The sequence below is a fragment of the Dipodomys ordii genome, unplaced genomic scaffold (assembly GCF_000151885.1).
Source record: "Dipodomys ordii isolate 6190 unplaced genomic scaffold, Dord_2.0 Scaffold42, whole genome shotgun sequence".
Classification (NCBI taxonomy): Eukaryota; Metazoa; Chordata; class Mammalia; order Rodentia; family Heteromyidae; genus Dipodomys; species Dipodomys ordii.
The window spans coordinates 7646366-7655740 of NW_012267258.1; the positions used below are offsets into that span (position 1 = coordinate 7646366).

At 41.2% G+C, this 9375-nt stretch overlaps 1 pseudogene; it reads left to right on the plus strand.

Moving 5' to 3' along the window:
• Nucleotides 1-7295: 7295 nt before the first annotated feature.
• Nucleotides 7296-7763, plus strand: LOC105987503 (annotated as a pseudogene).
• Nucleotides 7764-9375: the final 1612 nt, after the last annotated feature.

Sequence of the window (9375 nt, forward strand, 5' to 3'; positions counted from 1 at the left end):
TTGAGAAACCATAATGTGTTTTCCATTCAATTTTTTCTCAGTCCCTCACATATTTGATGAAATTTAAGATAACTGAATCAAAATCTGACAGTTCTCCACAGCCTCTCCCCCTTCATCACAAATATATATATATATATATGTATATAAAATATAGGCAATTATGAGTTTTGCCACACATTACCTAATCATCTTACTAAACTTTTGAATTCAATTTACAATGTCTATTGGTTTCCAAGATGATATTTTGTTACCTTAAAAAAATCCAAGTTAGCTACTTGGGAGGCTGAGATCTGCAGATTGCAGTTTAAAGTCAGCCTGGCCAGGAAAATTTGTGAGACTTTTAGCTCTAATTAACCAACAAAAAGCTAGACATGGTAGAGCACTAGTCTTGAGCAAAGAAGCTCAGTGACGGTGCCCAGTCCCTGAGATCAAGCCCACAGCATGCACATGTATGCACGCACATGCGCACACACACACACACACACACACACACACACACACACACTATTTTCTTAATATTGAAGTTATATCTTAGCCCAGAGGCTAGTGGCTCATACCTGTAATCTCTGCTTCTCAGGAATCTGAGATTTGAAGATCACAGTTCAAAGCCAACTTGGGCTGGAAAGTCTATGTGACTCTTATCTGAAATGAACCACCAAAAAAACAGAAGATCTGTCGCTCAAGTGGTAGAACACTAGTCTGAGTTTAAAATCCTAAGAGTGGGGCTGGGAAGGTGGCTCAGTGGTAGAGCACTTGCCTTGCATGCTTGAGGCCCTGGGTTCGATTCCTCAGCACCACATAAGCAAAAAGAAAAAAGCCGGAGGTGGCACTGTGGCTCAAGTGGTAGAGTGCTAGCCTTGAGCTGAAGAGCTGAGGGACAGCGCCCAGGTCCAGAGTTCAGGCCCCACGACCGGACCCAAAAAAAAAAAAACGCTAAGAGTTAGCACCCACGCTCTGCCCTAGTACTGGCATGTGGAAGGAAGGAAGGAAGGAAGGAAGGAAGGAAGAAAGGAAGGAAGTTTCTTATCTATAGTTATTACTTCCAATATAAAAGAAATAGATGAACTCTCATGTACTCATGTAATCCCATTTTAGGAAGAAACTTTTCAAGTAACAACTTCCATAGATGTCTGTTTCATCATCTTTTTAATTTAGTTGCTTTGTTTTTCAGAAAATAAAGATTAATAATAGTCAAGAAAGAACAGGAACAGTGTGACCATAAAAACATGGACTTTCAATCAGAGCTCCACTACTAAGTATTTCTATTTTCAGCCGTCTAGTCTGAAAAGCATTATTTGCTTAGCTGTATAACCAAGATTTCTCCCACACACCACTACAATGAACGACATCTTTGCAGGAAGAATAATCAGCCTCACTGTTTTAAAAAAAATAGTCTGATTTTTAAAATCAGACTTTATTTGCCTAAAATTCAGAAAAATTATAGCCACATAAAGTTTTAATCTACAAAATACTAAAATAACAGAAGTGGAGAAATTATAGGCATATGTGTGTGTGTGTGTGTATACAAAAATTTTGCAAAGCTGGCTGATGGTGAGTCTTATAGTCCCAGCTACTCAGGAGGCTAAGAGCCAGAGGATCTTGGTTCAAAGCCAGCCTGGGCAGAAAAGTCTCAGAGCCTCCATCTCCAAAATTTTAAAAAAAAAGCTAGCAAAAAAGGCTGAAGGCATGGCTTAAGTGTTAGAATACCAGGTGAGCAAGAACAGGCCCTGAGTTAAAACTGAAAAGAAGGAGGAGGAGGAGAAGGAGGAAGTAGAGGAAGAGGAAGAAGAGTAGCAGGAGGAGAAGGAGAAAAAGAGGAGGAGAAGAAGAAAGGAGGAGGAAGAGGAGAAAAGGAGGAAGAGGAAGAGGAGGAAGAATAAAAAGAAAAAGAAGAGTTAGAATAATTTTGCATAGCATACTGGTAAAGAATGTGGTCTCAAACATACAAAACTGAGTCTGCAAATTGTTAATTAGCCTTAGCCTTTTTTTTTTTTAAAAAAAAAAAAGAGTGTCAGCTTGGGCTAGGAACTAAACCTCTGGAAAACTAGTTTCCAGATGGGCAGAAATGACGATAATTTGACCTACCCCCACAAGGTCATCATGTAAAACACCTGGCAGAGTTCCTGACACACAGTAAGCGCCCTGTAAATACAGGCCAACACGGTTTCCGAGACGTCAATCTGTTGCGCAGGCTTGTCATGATGAATATGTTGATGTGGGTTATAACCGAGGAAAGACAGCAAATCCTGAACATACCCCAGTTTCTTCCAGTGGTAAAGAAAATGCTATTCTGCCCTCCCTATAGCAGTCAGACCTTGCAGATCTTTTTCCTGCCTTCAATGAAAGTCACAAGAATACAGATCTGCAGTCACTAAAGGAATGCCACCCTGAGTAGCTTAGCAGGATGGCCTGCAGATACCAGGCCGTTCACTTATCAAGAGGAAATGGGCTCTGGTTTTCTTTGCAGGCCTCAGATCTTGGAAGTTTGGAAGTTGAGTCACCAGTTTGCTATCTGACCCCAGGCCAGCCACTTAACCTCTCCCTGACCCCATTTCCTTACTTAAAATCAATCCTGCTCAAGTTCCAATCAAGTCATTATCTCCCTCCACAGCAATGGGTCAGGGCGAAAGGCATCCTGGAGATTTTGAAAATTAATTACTCAATACCATTGGATGTACAAAATAAAACTGTAAAACCATTTGGGGGGAATCCAGGTATGGGGTTTGGGTATTGGGTCTTATTTTTAGAGCTCTCTTCCTGGAGTTAAAATCACCAAGGCAGACAATATGCTTTGTCTGACACTCGTGACCCTCCTTCGTATGCAGTTTCATGTACTGGCATTTCTGGCAGTGACAGAAGAGAAGAGAACAGAAGCTCCTTTGTCAGAGGTAGTCAAGAGGGAAATAAATTTCAGTTATTTCAAGAGTGTTTAAGACAAGCTGGGCAGTGTCATTTGTTAGAGAACTAAACCAGGGACTTCTTTTATTTTGGTCCCAGACCAAGGATGGAACTCAGTACCTGACACTTTCAGCTGGCACTCTACCAAGTGAGTCACACTTCCAACCCACAACTGTACGAAACTTAAATTTTATACTTGGCCGCTGTGTCTCTACATGGCTACTCTGGCCTAGGACAAGTCACCCAACTACAAGTAGCCAGATAAGAATTCTCCTGCACTCATGATCATCCCAAGCACCCACTTACACAAAACAACTGTACATACAGAGCCCTAAAACTCAGGCAGATTTCTCATCATTCTGTGGTCTGCTATGAACACTGAATCTAAAGGTACACTGTGTTGGCCCTTTATAAATGTTTGACGATTTTCAATAATTTTCTTTTGTCAGTCATGGGACTTGAACTCAGGGCCTGAGCTTGAGGGTTTGTTTTATTTTATTTTATTTTATTTGCTCAAGGTTAATGCTCTACCACTTATGCCACAGTTCCACTTCCTGCTTGGTAGTAGTTAATTGAAGATAACAGTCTCACAGACTTTCCTGTCCAGGCTGGCTTTGAACTATGATCCTCAGATCTCAGCCTCCTGGATAGCTAGGATTACAAGTGTGAACCACCAGTGCCCAGCCCTTTTAACAATTCTATGAGCCAGAAGTGAGCTACGGAAGCATAACCTGATTCAATGGAAGATAGGACACAGAATGCAGTCTCGTAGCTGATAGGAGCATTACCACCCCTAATAAAGTGTGGCTTCCATCACAATGAAGAAATGGAAAATCAGTATTAAGATAGGTCTTAAAGTATGATTTCCCCACATAAGCATCAACCCAAAGTATATTACAAGTGTAAATTGCCCCTGACCAGGCAAGGGTTTGGAAAATTGTGGAGTAAAAAATATAAGACTCTCCCCACGGAGGAATACATATTAATTGTGTACCATAGGAAGATTACCAGGCTCTGTGTGAACACATGCAGATGTAAAATTTTGGATCACTCACTTTAGTCCATTCATTGCAGAGATTCCAAAGGCTTCTGGTCATTTTATCATTGGTTTGCCTTTGAGATGTAGAGATTTGTGGAAATTTGAACTAATCATCAGCAAAGTGACTGAATTATCAGGAATGAAGCCCGAGAAGGAGCATATTGGCCCACATGCCAATATTCGGTGCATGTGGAGAGCGAGCAAGATCGCAACTTCTCCCTGTAAGTTTCAAGGTAATGCTTTGCTGTCTCTTAAGGTCCAAGCATTCTATCACAAACATGAAAGTCACAAGCCACACTTTTATGTAAACATTTTAATCCTTGAGATTAGAAAGAAGGCGGAGAATAATAAGTTTAGAGTGTGCTTTAAAAACGCACGTGTGCGTGCACACACACACACACACACACACACACACACACACATGCGCGCACCACTGGAGATTCCTAAGTTCACACGCACTGCCCTTCTGCCATGTTTCTTGCAGAGCACAGCTCACTAAGCAGAGGGATGACATGAATGTTGGCAGATGGCTTAAGAAAGCTGAGAAGCCAAATGGACAGATGACTGGGACCCAGATGTGGCTGATCCTGACCTGCTGATCCTTCAGTCACCAAGCAAGAGAGAGACGCGGGAGATCTGATCCAAGTTAACTCATGCTTTATGGAGTCAGACTGACTGAAACAGAGAAATGAAGGCTAATGAGCCAGACAACCTATTGAGGCCAAATTCAAGGAGATGACATAGTTAATGGGGAAGACAGTCAAGGGAATGGATGGTTAAAGCTTCTAATTACATGGACACAGTTCCTCGCACTTCAGGGGTCCTGTAACTTTACTGAATGAATGCATGCACTTGATACACTCTGGTGGGCAGCGACCAGGAAAGGAGAAGAGTCAGATGGGCCAATGAAGGGAATACCAACTAATTTGGCAGTTTCCAGTCTGTAGATAGAAGATCGCAGAGGGAGACATTATTGCAAATAATATAGTTCGTATGTGCAAAGAGCATTCTGCCATAGACTGAATAAAGGAAAGTTTAACCACCATCATGGACCAGCAAATACACCAGAGTCCATAAAAAACTCATGAAAGAAAATCTTTGAAAATCTTCCCAGTCTCCTAGGCAAATACAGAGAGGCAGATGGAAACAGGTAGTGTGAGGCTTCTTGCTCTGGTACCACTTTTCATGTACAACGTTTTCCAAGGTTTCTATAATGTAGGCCCTAGGCAGAGAAGGGAGATTGGTTATTGTATCCCAAAGCAGTGTCCAGCCTCATGCTTGAGATTTCTTTGAAATTTTCATTAAAACAAACTGTGTTAGAGCCCATATGTAAGATTTGTTTTCATTTCCTAATTTGTACCAGCATTAAAATGTGCTTGCCATAATTTCCATTGTATTTATGTCTTCCATACTTCTTAGAATTCAATGATCCAAGAAGAAAATTGATCTCTGACCATTTGAACCTTGTCTGAATATTTTCATGTGCCACTTAGATCATCATTGGGAGCACTGAAAACCATAGGGTTGTTCTAAGGTGTGTGTGTGTGTGTATGTGCTAGTATTGGGGGTCTTGGATTCAGCCTGAGCACTGCCCCTTAGCTTTTTTTGCTCAAGGCTCATACTCTTCCACTTGAGCTCTACTTCCAGCTTTTTGCTGATTAATTGGAGATATGAGCCTCAGTAATATTCCTTTCCAGGCTGGATTTAAGCTGCAATTCTCATATCTCAGCCTCCTGAGTAGGTAGGATTGCAGGTGTGAGCCACTGGTGCCCAGCTTGTAGTTTTAAATTCTCTTCTGCCCACCCACCTAGCTGTACTGCCCCTCATTTCAGGAGCTGAGGCTAGAAATAAAGCCGATGTCAACCTGTCAGATGAGAGTGTTTATTAACACAGAGGAAATGAAGAGGAAGAATTTCATCCGTTCCTTACAGGGTCTGTGGGAAGCAACCAGAATATAGTAAGCTTCTTTGAAAGGAAAATGATCATGTAATTTCAAGCAGAAGTACAGAGTCCTTCACTTTGGACCTCAGTCCTAATAACATGCAAATAATAAAATTCATAAAACGTGATGTTCCCAATGATTTCTGCTGATGAACTCACACAATTATATAACCAAAGCAAATGTATACGTTAGATAAAATACACATATTAAATAAAACACAACCAAACAAACCAAGTGATTAATACCTTTTAAATAACATGACCAATGATATTATACAGAGAATAAATCTCTCAATGTGGATACAGTTCTGTTTATTACCACTGATTTTTCTTTAATGCTAATATTGAGTATTCATCTCAGGGCCTTGACCTATCATCTGGCTTTTTTGCCCAAGACTGGCATTCTACCACTTGAGCCAAACCTCTCCTTCCAGTTTTGAATGGTTAATTGGAGATAAGAGTGTTTCCGATTGATCTGCCTGGGCTGGCTTCAAACTGTGATCCTCAAGTCTGAGCCTCCTGAGTAGCCAAGATTACAGGTGTGAGCTACCAGTGCCTGGTACCACTGATTGTTTTTTAATAAACATAAATGTAAATCTGAACATATAAATTGTAAGGTGCCCCCAGATTATAACATAATCATCAGGATGATCAAGAATATGCTGAAGAGATTTCCTTTAATTATCATCAAAGCAAATTTTAGATTTAAAATTACCATGGAAACTATATACTTCAAAGAGGACATCCAGAGATACACACCCCTACCCAAGCTTTAGATGCACTGATATAGCAGCAAAAAGAAAGAACTACAAATATATCAACAGTTCCTCTCATCCTGCCTTGTCTATGTTTTTGCCTATCTCCATAACAAAATGGAGTGCTCCATAAAGAAATATTCACTCTGGCTCATAACTGTATTCTTCTGCATTGCCTGGCACATAGAAGGTCTTCAAAATACATTGAATGAATTGGTGGAATTCCTTGAATTCTACAAAAGGGTTACAATCTCTTTAGGGTGACAGGGAAAGTCACCCTAAAAGTCAAAGGAGATTGCAATGGTCAGAACTTTGAGTGCTGTTGACAGAGCCTCACCTCCTGTCCAGAAGTACAGTTTATCAGAAAAGGATCATAGCAGCTCTGGGGATGTAGGAAAGGTCTGAAAATTGACTAAACTGAGTTCACAGCTGGGTGTGGTGGCTCATGCCTGCAATCCCAGATACTCAAGGAACAAAGATCACGCCAAACTGGGCAAAGAGTTCAAGAGACTCCATCTCAAAAAACAAAGCTAGGATAGTGATGCATATTTGTCATCCCAGCCCTGTAGGACATAAATAGAAGGATTGCAGTCCAGGCCATCCTGGGCATAAACTGAAGACCCTATTTGGAAAATAACTAAAACAAAAAGGGCAGATTCAAGATGGCAGCCAGCAGGAGGCTGATGAAGGAGCTTGAAAGAGATCTGAAAATGTGGAATGAAAAACTTCCATAACATCCAGGTTGATGAAGCTAATTTATTGACTTGGCAAGGACTTAGTGTTCCTGATAACCCTCCCTATGATCAGGGGGCCTTCAGAATTGAAATCAACTTTCCAGCAGAGTACCCATTCAAACCACCGAAGATCATATTTAAAACAAAGATCTATCACCCCAACGTTGATGAAAAAGGGCAGGTCTTGTCTGCCCATCGTTAGTGCTGAGAACTGGAAGCCAGCAACCAAGACTGACCAAGTAATCCAGTCCCTCATAGCACTGGTGAACAACCCCCCAGCCCGAGCACACCCTCTGGGCTGACCTAGCTGAAGAATACTCTAAGGACTGTAAAAAATTCTGTAAGAACGCTGAAGAGTTTACAAAGAAAAATGGGGAAAAGTGACCTGTGGACTAAAATCTGCCATGAATGATTCCAGCATTCATTTTCCTCTCCTGCCCTTGCAGCTCCCACTTTCCTACATTTAGTTTATTTTTCAAGTAATTCACTTCCCCCAGGCCCAAGTCTTATCCCTCTACAACGTGGCACACTTCTAACACACTGCCCTGTGGGAACTGGTTCAGACTTTTCCTGATACCAGCTTATAACATCCTTTTAAAAAGAAATTGCAATTCAAGCAAACATCCACACTCCACGCACATACCTCCTCTCTTTAAAAAATAATAATTAAAAAAAAACAGAAAGGCCACCCAAATTGAAGCCCAGCTCCTGTATAAAATCCTGGTTGTTTCCACAGTACTGTGGATTAAATGGGCAAAAGCTCCACTGTTTGTATGTGGCCAGGTCTGTGGTGATCCTGGAGTTAGGGCCTGTGTGTTGAGAATGCTGTGCACTTGTGTGATGAATTTCTCACCAGAAAGCTCTCAAAGGTCAGCATCCCTTCGGGCAGCCATGTTAGAAGATCCACTGGTCATCATAAAGCAAAAGTCAGAGTATTCTTTTGAAGTTCCAAGCTCCTCTACCACCGAGCTCCTCGCCCATCTAAATGTACCACACTGCTCTCCAACTCAGTGCGGCAGTCCCACCACGGCCCTCCCTTGGCAGATTGGACCCTGTGCAGAATTGAAATTGGTGGGACTGGGCTTTGTGGCCAGCACCAGTCTGGGGTCTCTCGGGTTCCTACTGGCCTCTTCCTTCGGAGCAGCTGCCAGCCCAGCCCAGGAACAAGATGGCCTTTCCTGTCTTTGGACTCACAGCCTTTGCAGAGTCAAGCTCACTTGAAGCTCACTCAATACCCTTTCAATGTGTTTTATCTTGTTTTGATTGCCTTTTTTGTAGAAATAAAAATGGACCTTAGAATTTATCATCCAAAAAAAAATTTTTTTAAAGGGCTAAGGGCTTGGCTCCAGTGATACAGTACCTATCTAGCAAGTATAAAGCCCTAAGTTCAAACTTAGTACTACCAAAAAATAAATAAATAAAGACTGAGGTTGTCAGTTACTTGGATTGGTTTATAGTTTGCTTTCTTTAGAAAATTTCTTTTAAAAAGCCAGATGCTGGTGGCTGACACTTGTGAAATCCTAGCTACTCAAGAGCCTGGATCTGAGGATGGTGGTTCAAAGCCAGCTTAGGCAGGGAAGTTTGTGAGACTCTTATTTCCAATTAACTATCAAAAAAACCAAAAGTAGAGCTGTGGCTAAAAGTGATAGAGCACTACCTTGAGCAAATGAGCTCAAGGACAGTGCCCAGGTACTAAGTTTAAGCCCCACAACTGACAAAAAAAATCTTTTAAAGGAGATTAAAAGTAGGATCTTGTGTACACAAAAATTAGAATTAAATATGTATTTTGTAGTACTTCCTCCACCTCTTAAGGAGATAAATAATAATTTATCCTCCATGAGAAAAAAATCTAACAACTGACACACCATATGGTTTGGGAAGGTTGGAAAAAATTACATAAAAATATCTTCTCACCCGGAAACACAACAAATCAAAGAAAGGTTGGACAAATGGGATTGCATAAAGTTGCAGAGCTTCTGCATGGCAAAAGACATAGCTAGCAAGATCA